The sequence below is a fragment of the Alexandromys fortis genome, unplaced genomic scaffold (assembly GCF_014885135.2).
Source record: "Alexandromys fortis isolate MF-2015 unplaced genomic scaffold, M_Fortis_MF-2015_v1.1 scaffold_57, whole genome shotgun sequence".
NCBI classification, from domain to species: Eukaryota; Metazoa; Chordata; class Mammalia; order Rodentia; family Cricetidae; genus Alexandromys; species Alexandromys fortis.
Genome location: NW_026067941.1, coordinates 8,710,696 through 8,735,220, shown reverse-complemented (window position 1 = coordinate 8,735,220; position 24,525 = coordinate 8,710,696). Strand labels below are relative to the sequence as shown.

At 45.0% G+C, this 24,525-nt stretch overlaps 1 protein-coding gene and 1 pseudogene across 2 annotated transcripts in view; both read right to left on the bottom strand.

Annotated features, from left to right (window-relative positions):
• The window catches only part of Tmem178b (transmembrane protein 178B), a 384,621-nt gene that overhangs the window by 139,386 nt on the left and 220,710 nt on the right, over positions 1-24,525 (bottom strand). The gene's annotated exons all lie outside the window — the stretch shown is intronic.
• Positions 12,941-13,223, bottom strand: LOC126505153 (ATP synthase F(0) complex subunit C2, mitochondrial-like; annotated as a pseudogene).

Genomic DNA, 24,525 nt, shown 5'->3' with positions numbered 1-24,525 from the left:
AAAAGTGAGAAGGGGAGGTTGGGGGGAACTTGGGGAAACAGGATGATTGGGATAAAGGAAGGTTGGATAGGGGAGCAGGGAAGCACATATCTTAATTAAGGGAGCCATCTTAGGGTTGGCAAGAGACTTGGAGCTAGAGGGGCTCCCAGGTGCCCAGGGCGATGTCCCCAGTTAGTTCCTGGGGCAGCTGAGGACAGGGAACCTGAAATGACCCTATCCTATAGCCATACTGATGAATATCTTGCATATCACCATAGAACCTTCATTTGAAGTCTCTCTTAATCACATCTGTGAAGGAGTTCAGCTGTTAGGCACATGCTCAGGTTCATTAAGACATGGAAACAAAGAGGGGCTAGTATTCTTTATTAACCACAAGACCCCTTTATTCCTCTCAGCAAATCACACCTAATGCTAATTACGTTTCAATTTGATCCTGGTCTAAATCCAGTATAAGATAATCTTTTCCAACTTGCCCTAAATCCTACTGACAGTCAAACGTGCCGTTCTTTGGCTTCTGGTCAGGCTGACAGCAAATGTTTTGCAAGTGTTGCCCAGCACGAGTCTGTCCACTCAAATGGCAGCCTGCAGCTGGGCAGTTTCTCCTTGTTATTGTCCCTCTGCCTCTGTCGGCCACGATCCCAGACAGGTACGCAGAGATGGAAACGCTCTGACGACAGGGTAAGAAATCCCCCCAGTGCTCAGTTTCTCTCTCAAGCACAAGAACACCTTGCTTTCTCATCTGTTTGTACATCTGAACCTGCAACATTTTGAACTCCCTGTGTTTTTCATCTCCTTTGCACATTGTCATCCCCTTTATTAGATCTTGCTCAATCATAGTCTTGGTTTTTCTGGCCTTCTGCAAACTCAGACTTCCGAAATCTGAACTTATTGCAGCGGCTGGGTAGCTGTTCCTGGTACCTTCCCATCCTGTCTGTGTCACCTAGCTACAATTTAAATGTTCCAGCCCTAGCTTCACACACACACACACACACACACACACACACACACACACACACACACACACTGTGTACTGGATAGTTTTTTATGTCAACTTGACACAATTGTGGGTCATCTTGGAAGAAAGACTCTTAATCAAGAAAATGCCTTCATTGGGTGAACCGCAGGCAAGTTTATAGGGCGTTTTCTTGGTTGATGATTGATTTGAGAGGGTCCAGCTCACTGTGGACTGTGCCACCCCCAGGGCACAGGCCTAGGGTCCTAGGTGCTATAAGAGAGCTGACTGAGCAATGCATGATGGGTGAGCAGTAGGTAGCACTTCTCCATGGCTTCTGCAATTGCTCCTGTCTACTGGTTCCTGCCTTGACTGCCTTTGATGATGGACTGTGAGGTAGGACTATATGTTGAAATAAATTCGTTCCTTCCCAAGTTGATTTTGGTCACACACACACACACACACACACACATACACACACAACTCAACATCTCCCATGGAAAGCTTCACATTACTGAAATTTTAAAAAATGGCATTTTTAAATGGTAGCTCCAGTTTCTTGTTCAGAGGTAGCTCCTCGCTGTGGTTTGAGAACGGGAGGAAAAATCCATCCAGAGCAAACACTTTTCCAAGGCCCTCTTTTCTGATATTGGAAATCAACTGACTTTTTACAGAGCCATGCCATCGCTGACCAGCCTGCAGTGCTTCTGACAGCCATGAGAGGTGCAAGGATGGAGCCAACTCTCATCGCCCCCAGCACACACCATCTTCCGTACAACCGCATGGCCCAGTCACTGGTGCTGGGACATTTCAACCACTGTTTCCCTGCAGCTTCATAGGACATCGAATGTCATAAACTCTCTCACCAGGCTAAGCAGTCCAGACCTGACAGGCAGTGTGGGACTGATGCCTGGAACCACTCAGCCGGAAGTTTTCTTCCTTTTGTTCTAAACAAGGTAAGAAAAGAGACATCACCCTGTCTTCCTTTCTACTTCCTTCCTATCCAATGTCAAGTAGAAGTTCACACTCTGGGGCCCTAGATGCTTTCATCACTGACCATCTTAATGCAATGTTTCTGGCCAGAAAAAGTGTGCTTACTACTTGAACCTCAAAGATTATTTGTATGTGCCTCTTTGATTCCCAGGAGAGAAAACAAAGTTGAGCATGAATAAAAGAAAAGGTTGAAAGTTCGATTATATAATTGTATTTACATTATAAATATACATTATATGCTTATATCAGGGAGAACCTAATTTATACTAAGGTTTTCCCTGATATAAGCAATTTTAAACAAAATGGACTTACTGGTGAAGGTTTAACAGCATTATAACCAAAATTGTATTGTCTTTCTCCCGTGGAATGCAGGGACAGCCCAAAGACTGAGAAACTAGGTGTGAGGGACACAATCTGAGAGGTGTGGGAACAGAAGCAAGAGGAAGAACCTCCAATGATGTCACATGACCTACAGCAAGGCCAGCCAGACCCAGTGTGCCCTGCTTAGTAACAGCGACTCTCCAAGTCTGCCTATAGCAAGAGACAATTCCTCTTTTTCAGCTGAAGAGACCGTCAAACATTTTAAATTACAACTGTCAGTAGCGAGACGACGTTTCATCATGTGAAATGATCTAAGGCTGCAAAGCATAAAGCCTTCTTTAAACAGCCAGGGAACGGCTCCCTGCAGAGAGCTAAACCTCAAGCACAGAGCAGCCGCCCTTCTCCCAGAGACAGTGGGAGGAAAGGCAGCAAGTTTTCACCAGCACAAAGAGAAAGAAAGAGAGAAATTGGTTTTGAAACAAGTCCACACACAGACAGAAGGGAGACATGTACCATATACACACATACTCCCCACATACACAGACACAGAGAAGGGGAATACACATACCCTACATATACATACACATATATCATACACATAGGCACAGAGAGGGAGGAGACATATCACATATATGCATACTCTACATATTCATACAATGCACACACCATACACATAGAGAGGAAAAGAGAGAGCACATAAGCACACACACCACAGAGAAGTAGATGCCATATTAAACAGACACTGCACACATGTACACACACAAATCTCACAAATATATATCATGCACTACACACACACACACACACACACACACACACACACACACGAAGGTAGCACTTTTCTCTCCAATTTACTTAGGATGCTCACTTAAAATGCCAAAACTCCTTGGCACGGCCATGAATCTACTACACACACTTCAGGATGCAGACAAGACTTTTGTCCTGTGGTGCTAATGGGGGAGAGGCAAGGCCACGAGAAGTCTCAAGGGGGAAAACAGCAACCCCTAGCTATGTGTTGTTACCACTGGATTCACTAGCATCTCTCGCCAGATGGAGGTTACTAATGAGCAGCAAAACTGTCTATCTATGGGTTCCTTTCTTTTGCTCTTCCATAACCACTGAAGGTGCAAATAAGCCACCAATCCGCAAAGCGCCAGGAAGCAGGAAGAAAGAGGGAGGGGAAACCGATGACCTGCCTTAGTGCATGCCAAGTCCCTGGTCATGCTAAGACCTCTGGGGAGAAGAAAGAAGATAGAAGGGGTGGGAGCTTCCAGGGGCGAGGGAAAGAGGATAAAGGTCAGCTTCGGGCACTGATTTTTGTGACTTCAGGCTGCTTCTGGACCATCTGTGCCTGTCTGGGGTTCCTTCTGTCCCATAGCCCAGCTGTCAGGAGTTTCCAAATGACAAGAGGCCCCTGGATGCCAGGTCCTGAGGCAATGCCATGCATGCTTCGGTCCAAAGGGTTCTGCATAGTTCTGAGCACCAAGATGGTCTTTTTTCTCCATCATTCCCTGTGCTTTAACCCCAAGAACCTTAGAAGAACTAATCAAGATGCAGAAGGAAGGAGCGTTGCTAACTCCATATGTATTTGTTGAGCCCTGTCTTGTTCCAGGATGCATTGTAGACACTAGGATCATGACCATGGAGACTGAGAGGGATGTAGACCATGGACTTCAGCTCGGACTTCAGGGATGAAGCACTCATGGAGTCTCTCAGCTATTCTTCATGGTTTCCTTGTAGGGACCTGTCTAGAAGGACATAACCAAAACACAAGAAATGACCCAGTCCAATCTGCAGGAAAGAGGCAGGGAAGGGAGCAGCCATGGGTCCTGGCCACAGAGGTGGGGCTGATGGAGTATTAAAGTCATCTCAGTAGACAAACTGTGAACTTTTGAAGCAAAGACAGAACTTAAAGTTAGGTCAGGACCATCTACCCCTTATCAGAGCCATGTGTCCCCTCCAGGAGACCTATGTAGTCTTCTGATATCAACTCCCCTCCCTTGTGTGGGATTCCATACAGGCCACCCAGAATATCAACCGTGTTCATACGGCTTGGGTCAGTGTCACCTCACAGTACAAGCCAAGCAGTCTAGGCCACGGTTTGCTATTGATCGATTCAGCAGCCCTGGAAGAAACTGCGGGCACTTCACCTGGTTTGGCTTCCTCCCCCTCCTAGGACCTGCCCTGGACTGAGAACCAGTTTCCCAATCTTTACCAGCTGTCTGGCAGCCTGCCACAGATCAATAAGTCTTCTTCAGAGTTCCAACTTGCAAAAATATTTACCGTACATAATTTAATAGGCCCCTCTCCTGGATGAGGAGCTGACACTTTAAATTACCTGCATCAAGTGCTCTCCTATAGGGCCTGGTGTGCACAAGCCTCCAAATGCCAAGCGCGAGCAGCTCTTAGGGCTTTGTCACTGATTTGGAAGGAAAAGAAGGCTCCATGTGATGGGGGAGGGAGGCAAGGACAGCCATAGATGTCCTAATGGCTTTCTTTTCTGTGGAAACTCCCTACCCCACCCCCGCCTTATTGTTTTCTTCTACTCCCTCCTGATCATCACATATTCAAATACAGGCCTATTGCTTTTCTATAAGCTATTCCCCAACACTTTTGGACCTTGCCTATGGTGGATGATCCCTAAGATTCACCTTTACATCCTGAAGATGCATGCCTGTCCAGCACACAATGAGAGCCATTAGCAAGAGCCACACCTCCTGTGTGTCAGGCAGGTCCCAGCCTCTCAATATACTCACTCCACTTCTGAGCTGTGTGGACACAATAATACACCTATTTTTCAGATGAGAAAATCAAGGTTCTAAGATGCGTGTGACTTATCCAGGGTCACATATCCCCCCGGGGCTCACGAGCCTGAATCCTCATTCCCTGATAGGGATGGGTGGTGAGGCTGTGGAACCTTTTAACATGGGGCCTAATTGGCAGACACAGAGCTGCAGGGGTGGGGCCAGAGGTTGTAACCTGCCTGGTCCCATCCCAAGGTTTCTTCATGCTTATCCGCCAATATGTAATAGGTCATACAACAGACTCTTACCACCATGGATGGAGACCTGGCTCCATGCCTTTGTTGCCTTGAAACCATGAGCTAAAATAGCTCCTTCTTCCCTTAGTGGCCTCTGTTGGACATTTCGTAACAATTATTAGTTAGTACTGGTCTCTTGTGAGTACTGGCTTGAGTGAAGGCCTGTTCTGTACCACTTGTTCCTTCTGTGGAATGAACTTCCGGGGAGCTACAGAAATCTATCCCTAGTGTCTACCCCATGGCCCTGTGGGGTGAGACTGAGAACGTAGGATGGTTTAGGAGTCTCCTCAGGCCTCCTTCCCATGTACTTGGTTCTCTCTCCAGTACTGTCTTTCTGGAACCCTGAGGAGACTTCTGTCCAGCACATTGATGAACGTCTCTTTCCATGTCTAACTACAGCCCATTCTGGTCAGTGTGCTCCATCTCCATTGCTGCCTCTCCAGCACGGTTCACCCTTTCTGCCTTGTCCAGCATGATCGGGTGGTCACAGTGTAAGAACATTGCTCTCAACTGCTAATTAACTTCCTTTGGCATCTTAGACAAAAAGCAATCCCCTGGCAATCGTGTTCTGCATAGCACCTAAAACCTTGTGGGTGTACAATGAATATTCAGCTCCGCACCATCCCCACACTTGCTAATGATTGTGTGGGCACATTTGGTTTCAGCTGAAGAAAAGCCAAATAAGAGACTGCTAAAACCAGGAAGGGAATTATGATCCCAAAGTAGCTGTACTTGGCTATGACAAAAGGCTGAGACTCGGGAAGCAGGGAGGGTGGAAAATGGAAACCTCAACACCTACATGAATCACGCGTAATCCCAGACTGGCCAAGTCCCGCCATCTAATATTCGATTAAGCCACAGGAATGCTCATGTCTAACACTGTTTGCAGTAGCGCACAATCACATAGCTGGATATTTAACTGGAAAGCCGCCGGGATATGGGGTGGAGGAAAGCGTGTTAAGCCGAGTCTCCTCTAACAGCTGCTGACCTATAGGAAACAGAAAAGCAAGCAAGTAGGCAGCCTATGAAGGTAAAGAAGCTCGCACGTTTTCTAAAATTCAATTCAAAGTGGATGGGGACTAGTTTTCACCCACGCATTCTTGGTGCGCAGAAGAAGCATGCATGCTAAGAAAAGGGGGAAAGAGAGCAGCGAGACACATGAGCTCTTAAAATGCCAGATGGGCTAGTCAATACGGAGCTGAATCAGCACACAGGACACGGTGCCAAGGGATACGCTGAGGAGCCCTGACACTGTACATTCTGCAGGTGAGATGGGCAAGGGGTGTGGCTTTGTGAAGAAGGATGCAGCTGCGGGCAGGTAACAAACTGATCTGCATTTCACACTCCTATCCGCTGGCCAAACTCAACTGGCAAGGCTCCTGCCCACATGCCGGTGCTCGCAACAATCTGAAAATGCTGTTTAGAAGAAATTCTTGAAAACCTTCACGGACATTTGTGTGACATCTCCACGTTTTGAGAGGAAACTGTAGAGCCGGGACTTTACCAACAGAGCCATTTTCCTAGTCCTCTCTCAGCTTTAGTAATATAATATATAGTTTGGTAATTAAAAGAATGAACTTAAAAATATTTGGAAGATGAGGTGAGCATTGAACACCTTAACCTTGTATTAATGAATAAAACCCCATGGGGGACTTGCAAGATTTTAGATCTTGGTACTCAACACTCATCACTCAGACAGGCCGCATGTTGGAATGATGTGTCTGAAGCTGAGAGCTGTATATATGGGAAGCCAAGCAAGGTGACCATGCTCCTGCCCCCTGGAAGGACACAGATAAGTATCCTGAGAACACAGGGTAACGCTGATCCAGAGGACACAGGAAGGGAGAAGAGGAAATCAGGAGTTCCTGAATGACAACACGCAGAGTTAAGCCGGAGAAATGGCCTGAACTGTGTTCATCCAATACCAATGATTTCCTTGACCCCTTCCCACTTCCAAAATTCCCTACCTATTTCTCTCCTCTGCTTGCAGCAGTTTTGCCTTGTAGTCACTACAGCCGATGTCTTATCTGCTTCCTCCTGACACCAACACACTCACGTCTTTGTTTCCTCTACTTCTCCAAAACCATTCTTATCAAACTTACCCCTACATTTGGACCACTGAGCTCCCAGAAACTCAGCCATCTCTTTCTTACGTCCCCATCCACATCGTTTGCGACAGTCCATCACTTTTGCATGTTAAACTGCTTCATGCTTGTGGTTCCAAGCAGCACGCTGCTGGGTTTTCCTGCTGACCCACAGGCCAGTGTTCCCATCTGCCTTGCAGTTGTCTCCTCATCCCCTTTACCTCTTAGCACTGATGTGCCCCAGGACTCCGTGTGATCTCATCCTTTCTACTTACATTTGCTCCCTTGGTGATAGCATCTACTCTGTGGTCTTAAAACCCAGCTGCACATCAGAAACTCCCAAATTTATACCTCTAGTCTTTCCTCACATTGAACACACTTGCACTCCTTTTGCCTGCTTACTGTCTCCACTGGGATATCTGATAGACACCCAGCCCTTCCCCTATAAATCCAGTCTGTACCACTGTCCTCATCTCAACAGATGTGGCCTTGGAGTCGGCCTTAGCTTTTCGTTCACACCTCCCATCTAGTGTGGGAGCAAATCCTATGGGCTGAATCTTCTAACTAAAAGCAGAATTTCACCAGCCCTGGAAAACTCCATCACTGCTTTCCTAGTCAAGGCCTGCCATCCTTTTTCCGATGAATGCAATAGCTCTTCCTTCTGGCTCTGGTACTCAGATGGCGGCCTTGGGTCATCCTATGAGACCGTAAGTCATTCTTTCTTTCAAATCAACCTTCTTATGGTTCCCCATTGGAGACGTTCCCTCAAAACCATCCGTTTCTTTCTATATGCACTTTGCTTCAATCCTCCCTTCCTCACTCTGTCAAGACTACCCTGTCACACACATTCCCACCTCACTCTCCATCCAACACCCAATGTGATCTTTCAGGAAAAAAAATATATAATCATGTTTCTATCTAAAGGCCGCCTGTAGGGTCTAAGCTCCCTAGCTTTCTCGGAAAGCTCAGCCTGCCTCCCCACCTTGTGCAGTGAAGGCCACATGCATCTCACTAACAGCCGCCCTCGTGAGCGCCTTCAGCAAGTGCTGACTCTATGTGTACTCTATTCATCTGTCTGGTGCTGCTTTCTGCTGAGTTTCCCTGTCTGGCTGAATTTGCTCTCTCCACACAGTGTTTTAAGCTCTCATGGGCTGGGATCATACATCCCCTCTCTTGTCCTCTGTTCCTTTACCAGCTCCCTGATTAAGGCAGTTCACTTGATGCTTGTCAGATTAATGGGCCAGAACAGACTGTGCAACTCGTATAAAGGATACTTGCCAAGGGTTTCTGGGCCACGAGTTGATTTTCTTCCACTAACACATCTACAGTGGCTATAATAAAATATGCTGTAAATGGCTGATGGCTGATATATTTAATCCAACTGGCTTTTCAGTCCCTTTGGGAAAAGGCACCAAGGGGGGAAAAAGACTTTACTTGAATGTGCCGTGATGTCAGAAAAGGTTCATCCCTGGGATAAGAATAAAGGGCAGTGCCGCTGGCTTGACAAGGGTGATAATTTGATACGATGCTTCAATAGCATGTCTGGTGGCTCATAGAGGCTTCTGTGTGGTCAGAGGAAGAATTGGTAATGATGATGCAACCAGGTAACCAGGGGCCAGGCTCTTGTTCTTGTCCTCCATGGGCAGTTGCCTGAGGTTCTGTGCAGAGAGACACTGCCATCACCAGCATCCTGGGAGTGGATATGGGGGTGCTGTCACTTCACTCACTGATCACGGTACGTTTGAATAAAACTTTATGAAACTTCTTGGCAGATATCAAATCGAACTGGCTGAAGGAGAGTGGTTATAGTTCCCACCGTAAAGAATTTTTATTCAATGTCAATGCCTCAAACATTCTTTCTGCCTTCTCATTTCTGGGGCACAAGAGATAGGAACCCGAAGACAAAGATTTGGAGGTAACATGTTACGTAAAGGGCAGAGCATAGCATATCAGAGTTACATGCAAGACCCATGTTATGATTCCCTTAATCAGCTCCCTACAACTCTAGACCCAGGACCTCTCTAAATACCATGTGTGCAAAGAAAGATGGAAGTGCAACCGGTCATAGTCTGGCCTCCAAAGCCCTTGGCAGGCCAATGAGCTTAGACTGCTTATAGGAAAAGAAAATAAAAGCATCTTTACCCTGGTTCACTGAACCTAGAGATGACCAATGACAGGGGCCAAGCTCTTGGGCCCATGTCAAAGAAGATTCAGGACAACATTCATCCTCTTCTCCTGAGTAGACTACAGCAGGATTCAGCAGAGGAGGAAGCCAGACCAACAAGAGTGTAAGGATGCACACAAACTCAGGCACAATTCTCTTTTGGCTCCTTCATTAGGGCCAGAGAACCCAAGGGAACTGATGACATTTTTAACGGTTCAGGTGTCTTGTCTCAGGCCAGAGCTTTTCCTGTCACCTTCTCTAGTTTCTATACATTTGAAACTCCTTAGCCCCCAAGCTTCCAGCCTCCCCTAGCGGAAAAGAAAGAAGCCCATTTGTCTCTCTTCTTACTAGAAGAAGCCAAGTCTTACAGTCCTTTATAATATTCCTCTAACAACAACAACAACAACAAAAAAGTAGTAGATGTAAGATACCACTAGAGCGAAGTTTGGAACAAAGACAACAACAAAAAACCCTTAGCTGGAATTCCTCTCCACCACACCAGTCATGGCGCCTGTACCTCCAGAGGAAATGTGGTTCCCAGAGAAGAGATCAATAGTATACCTTCTAGCACTATAGGGACCTCAATCTTCCTTTCCTGGGAAAGGGAAATTGGTATGCATTTTAAGATCTTAGAATGCACTTTTGGATGAAGTGCGGTCTATTAGGGACACAATGCTATCTTTCTGCTTGTACCTTGTCATTCTTAAAGGGTTCAGTATTCCAGGAAAGTTGACTGTAGGTCTGCAGTAGAAAGTCCTTCAGGTCTGTGCCTGAAACTCATGAGGAAGCCAAGGATGGCTCAGCTCAATGCCTGTCTAACGCATTAGCACCTCTCCCTCAGAGTTCTGGTTAAATTACTCATGCTTTATAGCATATGGGTGTGGTGCTGGTTCAGGAATCGCCTTCACTAGCAGCATTCTGGATCCGCCGTTTTCATGGTTTAGGATGAATGGGCGTCATTAGGGAAATATAAGTTGAGCCACCCGGGTTTACAGATCACATCTCACACATCCTATGCCGGTTTTACTTTGCCTCCACCTCACTTCTTGAAAATGTATTAGAGATACTGAGAAACAAAGCCCTAGAGTCTCTAGTAGTGATATAAAAAAAAGCCTAATATCATTCCTGAAAAACACTGAGGCAATCTGGGGGATACTGAGAATCTTACAATGTCTTTCTAGCATGATGCACTAATAATGAAGAATCAGAAGGAAGGTGTTGATGGGGTACGGGGCACTAGATCACTACCAACATCTGAAGTTCTGAATAAGGTCCACACTACTTCCTTTAAAAGAGTACAGCATGGCTCCCAAAATGGTGATCTCATGGCGAACTGCAAACCCCACCTCAACCCAGGGCTACATGAAGACCACCTGGAAGGGGCTAACTCTAAAGGACAAGCTCGCTGTATATGATGGCGCTGTTTAGGGTGAACGGCATTGGATACAATTTGGTTTGGAAACAGAGGTCAGGGAGCTCCCAGGAGAGTGGGAATCATCTCTGGGTTATGCACGCCTTCCTAGGGAAAGCAGGCTGGCTTCTGGCATCGCCAGCACCGTTCTCTGGTAGTTACTAAAGCACCTGAGATACTTAGGAGAGACCTGTATTCCATCTTTAACAAGGCCAGCTGCCAGAAGCAGGCAGGAGACAACCGACGAGCATGGAGCTCATATCCACATATGCTCACCTGCCCACCTCCAGCTTGCAGAAGAGAAAAAGAGTCACGAAATTGTACAGCAACTAAACGTATCTCTGCCCTCTCCTTCCCCTTCCACACCCCCCTTCTCCCAGAATTTCCTCATTGGGATTAAGGTTGGGAATCATACAGAAATGTTAGGGGACACACCCAAACTGTAACATGCATCTTCTATTTTTTTAACCTCTGTAAAAGAGATTAGAATGCAACATGTATCTGTCAAAATCTGTAGGATGCCCAACACCAAGTTGGGCTCCTCACAGTAAGCTATAAACTTTGAGTGCTAACTCGATGCCAATGAAGGTCCACTTGTTTTAACAAATGTCCTGGTGCTGTGATGTGAGTAGAGGGGGAGGCTATGCATGCATTGGCATTGCGGGCATACAGAAACCCTAGGTACAGTTCTGCTGTGAACCTAATACTTCCTAAAAAATAAGGTTCATAGCCTGAGGAGATGACCCGGTAGGTGAAGTGCTTGCTGCACAAATATGGGATCTAAGTTGTTAGTCTCTCAAGTAAAAGCTGGATGTCCCTGTTGCTCACTGACCATTGTTCCATGAAGTGCTATTGGATGGCACAACTTCAGAACTGGGACCCACAGGTTTGGTCCGTCAGTAAAGGGTCAGATAGTACAATCTTCAAGCTTTGAGATCCAAGCCACTTCTGCTATACCCAGTTGACTCTGCTGTTGTGTCCTGATGCAACTGTTTACATAAACAGCATGTGGCTTGTGAGCCGCAGCTGCAGAGCCCTGGTTTAGAGACAGTATTCCTCATCTAAGGACAACTGAGTCCCAAGAGGCCTGAATTACCTCGAAGCATCTGCTTGTGTGCACTAGTCAAAGCCTGAGTAGGTGACATACCCACCACATCCCTGGGCCTTTATCCATTCAAACACCTATGGAATATTACCATGACTGATAAAATACAAATTCATTTTCAAACCACACAGCATGACAAGGAACACTTGTCATTGCTTCTTAGTCTTAAGAAAGGAACCATGGGTTTTATCTCTTTTCTTTTGTTTCTCTAGTATAAGTAATGCATGTTTGATGTAGGAATATGAGAAAGCAAGATTAAAAAGGAAAATGAAAGTGAATTATTTGAGTTTCTACTGAGGAGTTTTTATCCATTGTATTGATATGTAAATATAAAGGTACAGTTGTCTTCATTTGCTGCTATAGACTTAGTGCCCAGAACAGTGATGATGCACTCAAGACAAACTCAGCAGATGAAAAAGAGAAAAAACAACAAAACCCCCAAACTTGTATAGAAAAGTAAGAGTGTTCAAGGATGGGCTTCAAGCATGGTGTAAACTTTCTGACTGTGTTGACTGTTGAAATATGAGCGGCGAGGCTGCATCCCCGGCACCCAGCCACCCGCATGGCTAGCTTATGCCCCGAAATAATTACACTGTATTCTTTTAAACATTGCCTGGCCCATTAGTTCCAGCCTCTTATTGGCTAGCTCTTACATATTGATCTAAGCCATTTCTAATAATCTGTGTAGCCCACAAGATGGCTTACCAGGGAAGATTTTTTTTCTTATTAATACAGTATTTATTTGTCTTCTCTCTGTCAAACCCTGAGCCAGTCACTTTCCCCAGACTTCCTGGGAAGGTAGAGGAAAAGGAACATACAGGGCAGATGGGACGCAAAAGAACTACGGGAGGTGAAGTGGAGACAGCTGCGTCACATGGCGAAGAGGATGAGAAAGGCCACCATTAGGCAAAAGAGCCCCATGGCCTCTGAGAGGGAAAAGCCCAGAATGGCGTAGGAGAAGAGCTGTTGCTTCAGAGAAGGGTTCCTCATCTTTCTGTGTCTGTGGGTTCAGCTCCACTGCAGACAGAGGACGGCTCAGCAGCTGAGAGGTGCTCCTGACCAAGGAGCGGGTGGAGATGAACCTGGAACAGGCATACATTTTCAAGGGTGAGGGGCCAAGGCAAGAGAGCTGCTCCCAGGGTAGAGAAGACAGAGAGGGCCCAGGGAAGATCTTAACCTGCGTCTGTGTCGGGTGGGAGAATCATGGCGACTCCTGACATGGCTTCTTTCTCCCAGCATTCTGTTCTGTTTACTCCATCCACCTAAGGGTTGGCCTATCAAATGGGCCTAGGCAGTTTCTTTATTAATTAACCAATGAAAGCAACAGATTAGAAAAAAATCACTCCCACATCAGTTGGCAATGCTGGGGATACGTAAACTTCTGCCTGCAGTTTCCATGGGTTAGCAAAGGTTTCTGGAACATAAAACGAAGAATTCCTTGGCCATCCCAGGGCAGAACTATAAGACACAAAGTTTATCTACAACCGAGTTCCCCGAGAGGCCAACATTATTTTCCTGGGCAGTCTTCCATGACTAATCAAAGGCATGTACCTGAATCCAAACCACCCTGGGTGGAAAAGCTGCTTGGCTTGATTGTGGTCCCCAGGGAAAAGATGGAAGAAGGAAGGACTTCTGATGTGGCTTGTCAAAGTCCGTTCCCTGGTTTCGCCTTCTTTGGGTTCTGCAGATTCAGCAGATTTGAATGTGACCCTAACAAAGTCAGACCAGAGCCCGGTCTCTACAGGGACCAGCAAACAGAAATGCCGCTGTTGGCTTGTCCAAGGGCTAAACAGCAGACCCTGGCCTCTGATCCCCAGCAGTGGTGGGAAGATGAGCAAAGACTGTTCTCTGGGCCTAGGGATGCCCCTCTTGTAGGTAGGCAATGCCCAGGTGACCAACAAAAGATGGCAACGCTATCATTCCAAGAAGGAGTTAACACAGAAGTGCTGGGGATGTTTCATCCTCAAGCAGTTTTATGATCTAGAGGGGGTGGAACCACTTGAGATTTATAGAGCCCATTTAGAGCTTTCTCAGGCATTCTACCTGCATCTGTTCAATAAGAATGCGAGTTTGGCTTTCTCTCCTCCAGCTCATAATACAGCATAGGCAAATGAGTGCCTTTAATTGCTAAGTGCAAAGGGCTTTCTGATGCCTAATGAAATCTTGAGGAAGGCAGTCTCCTCAGAAACAGTTCTATTTATAGATCCTAACATGCCTGGCCTCCTTCTCTTATCTCTGTGAGCATGGATAGGGAAGGCAAGGATTCTTTTCTCCTTGCTTCTAAGAGGATGACCATCTGTCCCTCACACTTGTTCTCCACCTGGCATCCTGATCCTGATTGTGACATCCTAATCATTTCCCAGAGCAACCACTATGCTGTCACAAAGAGCAGATTATGACTTCAATGCGAGAGTTTGGCTAAACCGTAATCGTCATTTAGGACACAAAAGGCCCTGTTTTAATGCAGAAGGCATAGCTATGAAGAATCTTCTGAGACAGCCAACCAAAAATGTAATCTATGGTAAAGAGATTTATGGCTAAAACAAGATGTGTGCTTACACCAAAAAAGCAGCAAATGATTCTTGAGAGAGATTATATATTCCGATTTAAAACCACAATGAGGAAATCCCCTAAAACCAAACAGTTGCATCTCTGAAAACTGGGAGGCAACCTGTGCCTTCTGAGGCACAGCAATCTGTCAAGAGGAATCTTTTGAAGACATGCCTTGGCTCACACATCTTTAAATCTGAAACCCAGCTCCTGCAGCCACTCAAGATGCAGCTTTGATATGGCTTGTCTACCCACGTCTCATGCTGGTGTTCAGTCTCCACCGTAAGGGATTAAGACAACAGACAAGTCACGTGAACAGTGTTCAGAGACAAGGCCTTTGGATTATGACCAGATGAAGTCATTATTAGGGCAGATGCCTCATGATTGGATCTTGTGGTTGCCATAAGGAGAGAGAACATAGAGACCATATTCACACACGAGTGTGCACATACAAGGTACATCCCCTGTCTCTCACCATGTGGTGTCCAGCACCGCCCCAGAATGCTGCCAACAGCATGGTCATCTTCAGAGGAAACCACTCAACTCCAAACAGAAACGTGGAAAAAAATCAATCTCATTTCTTCATAAATCATCAGCTCTGTGGTCTTGTGTTATCATTAGCAGGACACAAATGAATACATCACTCCTCCCCAGCCCACTGTGCTCACTATGAGAGCAGCAAGCTCAGTTGTTTTCCCTGAAAACCTGGTGTGTCCTCCCTCCAACTCCCACTCCACGTTCACTCTGCTAACTCCAGCTAGTTCTAAGCACATCTAAGTCCTATACTTCTTACCTTCCCTCGGACACCGCTTGACCCAAGCCACAATGTTCCATAATCTAGAATATTTACACAGAGTGGTTCCTGCCACTGAGACACATATGAACTCAGAAACTGTTACAGCACACACGAGACCTGCACAAGTTCAAACCGGACACAATCCCAGGACTGAGAGGGGGAAGCAGACAAAAAGTCCAGCTCCTAACCAAGAAGTTATTTGTAATTGTTACACCTATTGGGAAAAAGAAAAATCTATTTTCTCCAAGAAAGTGTCACTGGGTCTACCAACCACACTCCAGAGAAGGCCCTAGAATAGTTGGTCAACACAAAATTGAGTCCATGTTTTTATATTGTGACTTTTTGTTATGTTTTGGTATATATATATATTGGTATTTGATATATATATATATATATATTGCCTTATAGGGTTTTGTTTTGATTTTTCAGAGGGGTTGGCTTTTTGTTTATTTTGTTTGAGAGAGAGAGAACAAGATAGCAAGAGTTAGGTGGTTAGGGAGGTTGGGAGGAGTTGGGGAGGGGAAAGAAAATGATCAAAACATATTGTATTAAGAAAATTTTTAATTAAAAATGAAGTCACTTGTTCCTCTGTTCCAGTTTGCCTTCAGGCCAGGATTCCCCTAAAATACAACATTCTTCTGAACAAAATCTTCCATAGTTTTTCTCCCCTCAGGAACTAAGCACCCAATCATCTCACTCCTCCCATCATCCCCCAGTAATTCCCCCAGTCAGTCTACTTCAACTGACTTCTAGACATTTTCTTCTTCCCTCCCTCCCTCCCTCCCTCCCTCTCTCTTTCTCTCTCTCACGCATGCACATTCACACAACCACACACACACACACACACTCACGCATGCACACACGCATGTACACACATTTACAGCTCAGGGCCTTCACCCTTGTGGGTTCTTCTGGTTGGAGTCCTTGTCTCCTGACACTTCCCAGATGCTTTCCTCCTGCCCTCCTTTCTGAAACTAACCTGATACTTTTTACAAATACGAATTTCTAACTCTTCCTCTACATAATTTTTTTTGGCCTTGCCTTTTTTCCAACTTAACACACTCACCAAAACTCAGCATGCTCTGTCTTTTATTTAGTTAGTTATGTTGTTTATTTTCTGTTTTATAACAATTTGAATTTGTGTTTTTCATTACTTATTCCTGGGTTGATAACTACTATCACATCTGTCCCAATGTACAGCACTCAGTGAGCCTTTGACTATATGAACATTGAGAGTATAGTATCCAGTACTCCAGTTGTTAAATACCAGGAATAACCAAAAATAATTTAGAAAAATGTAAACTGCTTAAAGGTCCAGGAAGCAGGAATTACTTGGATAATTAATAATTCAGCCATTTAAAAAAAATGTGCTTTGTGGGGCATAGAGATGGCTCAGTCAGCAAAGAACTGGCCTCGCAAGTATGCAGGCTTATTTCCATCCCCCAAACCCACGTGACCATGCCCAGAATGGCATGCACCTGTTATTCCAGGACAGGGGAAGCAGAGACCAGAGAATCCCTGGGTCTTGCTGGCCAATTAGGCCAGCATAATTGAACTCCAGGGCAACTGAGAGTTCCTATTTCAAAAACATTTTTTGAAGATAGCACAAAGCTGTCCTCTGGCCTTCACACACAAACTAACTAACTAACTAACTAACTAACTAACTAACTAACTAAAAGCACTATACAGCCCTGAAAACAGTGATTCTCAACCTGTGTGTCACAACCCCTGTGAGGGTCAAATGACCCTTTCACATGGTTCGCCTAAAAACATCAGAAAGCATAGACGTTTACATCATGATTCATAACAGTAGCAAAATTACAGTTATGCAGTTCAATAAAAATAATTTTATGGCTGGGGGTCACCACAACACAAGGAACTGTATTAGGTCACAGCATTAGGAAGGTTGAGAACCACTGCCTTAAAATATGTAGAATTTACCTGGTTTTTGTGAAAGGAATATCATAATTCAAATAAGAAGGCTGAAAAAAGGAGTCTGTGTAATCTTATCTGAATATAAAATGCTGCATGCTTCTATGACTGCATCTTCTATGGTACCTACAGAACTTCCCGTTGCTAGGCATCATGTGTGAGTGGTCAGCTGCTGTGGGAAGAGAGATGCAAATGAGAAAGGAATAAGACAGATCATTTAATCCTGGTAGGAGGACTTTTCAAATATGTTCGCTTCCTTTATTCATTTTGCATTGGATTTTTCTACCAGGAGCAGACTTTTAAACAGCATTTCTTCGAGAGCTTTCTCTTTAACATTTACCAGTGGTTAGCTACCTGCAGAGAGCCGAACTAAACTTAACACCCCATAAAAAGCAGCGTTCAAACCATTGCGGGTCAGCCTTCCAGAAGCGATTTGGCAGCTCGTTCTCCAGAATTCCAAATGAAGACTTGCCTCCTCCCTTAACAACAAGGGGTGGGTGCAGAGAGAGATGGCAAAATACAAGGAAGAATTTTAAAATTCAGGACCAGGAAAAGAAAGAGCTAGAAGGCTAATCTGGTAATTCACATTTCCTTAGCCCAGTCCACACAGTACTGTGAGGGCGGGTCAGCGTTCAAAAATAGGGGAAAGGATGTCTTTACGTAAACCAGCCTTCTCCTCCCACCACTTGACACACACTCACTCCACCCTTCAGAACTGAGTGACTGACTGATGAATGATTGATGGATTGATGGACTGGTTGGTTAAGATGGTTGAGTGGTTCGTTGACTTTCGCATACTGAGGACAGTGTCCCGCAATGTCATGGCAAGTGTTTCACCATGGAGCTACACACCAAGTCCTCAGTCTCTCTGTCTCTGTCTCTCTCTCTCTCTCTCTCTTTCTCTCTCGTACATAGATGTTTCTGTGTGTGCATATCATGTGTATATGTGGGAGCTGGAGGAAGACATCAGGTATCCTCCTCTATGGCTTTCCATCTTATTCCCTGGGAGCAGGAAACCTGGAGCTCACTATTTTTAGCAAGGCTGGCTTCAATACCGCTGTCTCCCCCCAATCCCGACCCTCACACATGTACTGGCAGCCATTCCTGGCTTTTTACATGAATGTTGTGAATTCGAATTCAGGTTCTCTCGCTTGCACAAGTATTTTTTCCCACTAAGCTACCTCCCTTGCCCTCAACAACAGCTTTTGACCCCAGATTCCCAAACTGTGCTCTCACAGATGCTCCAGCTGACACTGAAAATATGTTCCTTAGCGCGGTTGTTTGTCATTCTCATCACTATTAATAACAACACAAATAACAGGTGACATTTATTGAGCCTTGGTGACAGGGCAAGGTAGAGAAACACGCAAAGTGAACAGTCTGGCCCTGTAACCTGGATCATTTCAGATGCCCAGTCAGTCTGTAAGCTTCTAAATTGATTTCTGCCAGCTGTTTCCCAGCACAAAACAGAACACTGTGTACAAATGAGGAGCTCCCGAAACCACGCTGGCCTTGAGGAGGATAAGCAGCGGGTCCCTGTGGTCAGGGGAAGCCCTTCTGCCTCGGTTCGCATCTGTGGCTCCTGGACCCTGCAGTTCCCCGGGGGTGAGGCTGTTTCCCGGGAATCTCCATCCCTGGTTACACACCCAAGTCAACTAGGAATCACCAGCATTTTTAAAATGCTGGACAAACAGACCAGAAACCCGAGGTTAGAGCTGAGGAACTGGTGGCTTTGTAAGAGTTGATTTTTAAAAGGGCTGGAAACCATTGCTCTGACTCAAAGCCATTCTACCTAAATAAAAGCTGGTATGAGTGGCTGTCTTCTTTCTGTGGGCTCTGTGAGTACCTTGTACTGTCTGCAAGACGAACAACAGGCTAAAAAGGACAGTGTGGAGCCCTAGAAGTCATACTCAAGTTGGAGCAGGTACTGGAGCAATGGTGAGTTGTACCTGTCCTCTCCTCATTGACAAAGCCTCCTCAGGAGTCTGGACTCCTCTTTCCCCGGGACTCAATGACTAACACTGTGTAGGGGCAATGCTGCTCGCCCACCAAAAGTCACCTGTCACTCTGCTGTGTGTGCAGTGCTGGTGGACATAAAGAAAAGATGTCCACTCCATGAAAGGTGGGTTGCTTTGAAAGACTACCGGCATCTTGGGAGCACAGCCTGTTAAACCACTAGAGGATCCTGATGGCAATATTGATGGCCACTGGAGCATCTTTGCTAGTTGGGAGTTCACCAGGACTGTGTATTCACCCTTAACTACCTCTAGATGCTTGGAAGGGAAACAAGAGAAGCAAGTATATGGGATAAAGCCCTATCAACCAGCCTTGCATAGGGTGTTTTCTCAATCAGAACAGCCCTAAATGGGCTAGGACCAGGAGCAAGTTAAAAATGCATCCTAATCTCTGGAAGGCTCCCCCATGGAGTTAGCAAGCAGGGCCCATCTGACTTTCAAAAAAGATGCTAAGTCTTAGAGATTGAAAGCAGCCATGACTGAGTGCCGGGGTCTGACGTTCAGATTGTTGATTAGCTGTGCAGCACATTATTTAAGCTCTCCATGCCTCAGTTTCCTTCTCTGTGAAATAGAATAGGAGGTCAATTACGAGATGGCCTCTCTCATCTAGTCAGACTGGCACTCGAATTGTTTTATAAATGTCACGGTAGCACTGCACCGAGCAAATGAGTGGATTGGTGAATGAATGAATAAGTCAGGTACCTCTCAGTTATCTCAGGATATAGAACAAGGCTGAGCTTCCAAGTATGTGACATTTACTGGGATGCAGGAGATAGAAATTAGACAGACCACAGTAAGACAAGCCAGCTGCTGAGGCTGGGAGAGTCTGAGTCATGTTCCTCACTCAACCTTTCCAACTGAGCAATGCATGCTGGGTAATGGTCCCTTAATAACCATAAAGGCCAACATGTGACGAATGCATATTGAATGCTAAGTCCCTTGATACTTCCTATCAAACCCTAGCAAATAAAAACATTAAACCCTGGAGTTAGAGATGAGCAAAAGCAGAGGCACTGGGCAGTGAGGAACATACCCTAAGGACGCCCAGATGGAGATTCCAGACTGAGTCATCTTGCTCCCAAGCCTATTGTTCATCCCCCAGATGGTATGAAGACAAACCAATCAACATAACCCGAAACAGAACTCTTTGCTCCTATCTTCTAAAGTGAGCCTTGTGTTAGATCATCTTGACATCAAAAAATGCCCGGCATTCCCTCTAAGTTGAGGCAAATGAGTTCAGATTAAACTGGGCAGCAGGTGTCTTAGCAAGTGGCTGAACACATTGCAACTGACCAGTTCTTCCGTCTTCTGAAGGCTACCAGAACACTTGAGTCCTCTGTCTCTCATCCAAGTCCTTGCTACAAGCCCACCGCTTCCAGAGTGGTCCAGGCACGGTCTTTAAGAAAATCTGATGTAGCCACCACTCTTTGGGACAATTTTCCAAGGGTGATATTTCTAGAGTCATCCCCCTGCTTTCTTGTTTTAAATGAAGTGGCCCACTAGCATCATCAAGCCTCTTGATTCTGTGCCATTCCTATACCTAATGTCTTTCTGAAGATCAGCTCCAGTCAAGTGTATTTTGCAGAATTTGAAGATTCTTTCTAACCATCCCAGTTACTTTTTTCATCAGTTGCTTAAAACTTGGTAAAATTGTTCATTTGGGACAGCAGTATCTCAGATCCATGGTAAGTATTTCTGACACAAATAGTTTCTCTAAAAACAAATTCCTTTATCTGAATTAAGAAACATGGAAAGCACACATTCCTTTATCCCTTCTCTAAAAGCGACTTGTCGTTTAACAATACCAGATAGTGCTGTTCTTGGCAGATGTGGAGGGGTTGTTGTGTTGCTGTCTAGAAGGTAACACAGTGCAAGATCAAGATGGGCTGTCAATCAAAGAAGCTGGAAAAGCTCTGAGTCCCTGACTAGGCTCCTTAAGTAAGGTGCAGGGTTAGCCATCAAACAGGCAACTTAGCACAAGTCTGAAGAAAAGTTTTCATGCCCTACACATCTGTATTTCTCATTAAACAACAAGTCTTGTCTGTTCTACTAAGCATGAGTGAAGATTTTTAACATTAAGTGAAACACTCATTTAAAGAAATGACAACTAAGGAAAACCACGGTCTTCTGAGTCTCCATGCTTGGGCTTTCCCCATTCTAACTGAACTCAAGCTAGCTTGAAGATGTGCACACACCCAGGCTTTTTATATAGAAACACAAGGTTATGTTCTATCCCATTCATACCCTCAAAACGAGCTGGGAGGCTAACACCAGCCAGCATCACAGTGTGGTCACAGATGCAATGTTTAGAAACTTTGTGTCATGGGGACTTCCGTGTTGTAGGTTCAAGGAATTATTATTGGATTGGTAACCTGATGAATTAGGTGGAGGTGGGTGGATGAATGATGCCTACATGGATGGATCATCACATAGCATCCCAACTGTGAATACCTAGCAACCATGACCCAGCATACAAAAGGAAAGCTTGTTCCATAAGAGCCTGTTAAAATAAATCTGTAGCTTCCTCCTCTAACCCATTTTCTTCCTTAAAGTTAAAATATAATATAATAAAAAAATAAATAACCATTAGGCGTAGATAAATATTGCTGACATTTTCTTAGAGATGTTCACAAGAATTTGCTTTGGCAACCCTACTTAGCCATCACAGTTACTCTTTTTCAGTTGCTCTGCCTGCAGCAAATACAGTCTGATACTTTATCACTAATCCTACATTGCTGGCAGACCCAGACTCTAGTAAAATGCTGTTTTGGCTCACTTGAGTCATGTCTTTGAACAGAGATCACTGAGGACTGGGTTGTGCCTCTGCTCTTTCCAGTAAGTTTTGTGCCTGTCTTTCTGCAACTCATCTTCCTTACTCCTGTCAAACTCTTCATCTTGGCATTGCTCATTCCTGGACAGACGTCCTAGGAGCTCAGCTCTGGGAATTAAGGTCATCTTGGCATCCAAAGTCGTCCCTGTTAATGCCAGACATGAGAGGCTTCTTCCGATCTGGTGACCGTGCCATCTGGGTTAAGTTGCTTATACTAATTAAGGAAACAGCTTAAGCCTACGTTCTGTCTCCACATCAGTTAGAAAATGCCCGTCACTTTGGGCTTCTCGCTAGTACAGCTCCTAGGTGGGCAGCGCAGAAACAGTGGGATTATCCTCACCTAAGGCCTTTCTGTGCTCCAGCCTGAAACTTAGCCATCTTGTCTTACGCCTTCCTCATAAGAAGCCATGCTCCTACACAGAACGGGGAAACTTCAATCTTATTGTCTGTAGCTCTGATGCTAAAAGGTGAGGGGGGAATGAAAATATTTGGATTTGACAGTCTTGTTGACTTTCCCTCACACACCCGTGATGAACAGGAACAACCACATCGAAACCAAAGTGGAGCAACAGTGACCAATACACCTGGCCACAGCCTTCCCGATTCTGTCACTGTTACTTGTGCACGGTAAGAGTGCAGTCCAGAACTGGAACGTCACCTCCAAAACAAGACAGCACAGAACTGATGTTGCGGACAACTAGAAATGGCACTTTCAAAAATAAGATGGTACAGAATTGATGTCATCAGCTGGTCTTACACACAGATTAGCTTTAATGATTTTTGAGACACAAAGGAAGTGACCATCTTGCAAGGAGTTGGGTGGAAAAAGCTGATGCATGAGCTTATTGGGATTTATCCGATATCATCCAAAAGACCAATACCTGTCTGTGAACTTCATGGGTGGGAACAGAGCCTGTGCTCTCAGAATTAATGGTTACTCAATAAATGTATGGAAATCATAGTATGTATCTATGTATGTACAAACATATGTATAAATATATAGGCAGGAGTGAGGAAATATATCATATGTTGTGTTGATGTGTACGCATAGTACTTTCACATAGCAAGCATGTCAGAGCCCATTCTCCAGGCTCTCCCTGGTTAAAAAACAAACAAACAAACCACTCCCTGTATTATTTACTTTTCTCCTGGCTATCACCAAATGACTGGAGGAAGCCAGATAAATGAGAAAGATTTTGTTTTTGAGTTATAATAAGAAGTAATATGGTTCATCATGCCAGGGGAGGGATGGTGATAGGGCCAACTGGTCATAACATGTCCATTGTTCAGAAGCAAAGGGCAGGCAGGAAGCGGTGTCAGGCTCTTCAACCTCAAGGCCCACCCCCCAGTGATCCATTTCTTCTGGTTAGATTCCATCTCCTAAAGGCCTTTTTGCCTTCTAAACCAGCACTACCAGCTAGGGAGCCAGCATTTATACAAATGAACCTGGAGGGGGGCATTCAACATTAAAACCACCAACCACCCTTCCCCAGACCTTCTGCTCTGATTTTCTTTTGGATCATAAATCAATCCCCAATGATAATTAGGCTGTCTGGTTCTAAACATCTTTCACACATCACCACGAGGAGTAGATGTAACCCTGATTACCCTGCAAATGCGCACGTCATTGATGAATTATTACAATAGAATGCTTCCTTTACACGTTTACAGGTTTGAGGTTTGGCGAGTACCAATCTCTCCCTCAGAAAAAGGCAGTGAACCATGAAATCAAGTTTCTGGATTTGCCAAGCTGAGAAGCAGGCCCAAGCTCAGCAGCCAGCCATTCCCCTATTATCCTCTCACAGAAGAGTCAGCAGGTCCGATCTGTGCTTAAATTAGGTTTCGTGTCTGCCGCGTACAATACTGCTATCCTTTCCTTCTCTGAGTTTCAAACACGTGACCTCAGGAATATTCAGCTCTAGGCATCACTCTCCAGGCTCATCAGAGAACAAGAGCGAAAAATATATCCCTAAAAACAAGGATCATATTAGTATGTCTCAGCTGTCAATCATCTACAATCAAGCTCATAAACAATAAACAGAACATTTTTTGATGAGTAAAATTTTATTTTTACATGCATATGGTAAATTAGGAGGGCTGAATAGGTTAATAAATAATTTGTAGAGAAAAATGGATATTTTAAAAATAGGTTTCCTTGATTAAGCTACAAGTTCCAGGTAACCTTAAATATCATTCTGCATACTGTTGCCAGATGCCTCATACACACTGAGCCCCGTGCTAGACAATGGGGACCCAAGAAGAAAAATGAGCATCTTTGACCTTCAAGAAACACATGGTTATGACCTATGCAAATGAAAAAACTTCTAAATCT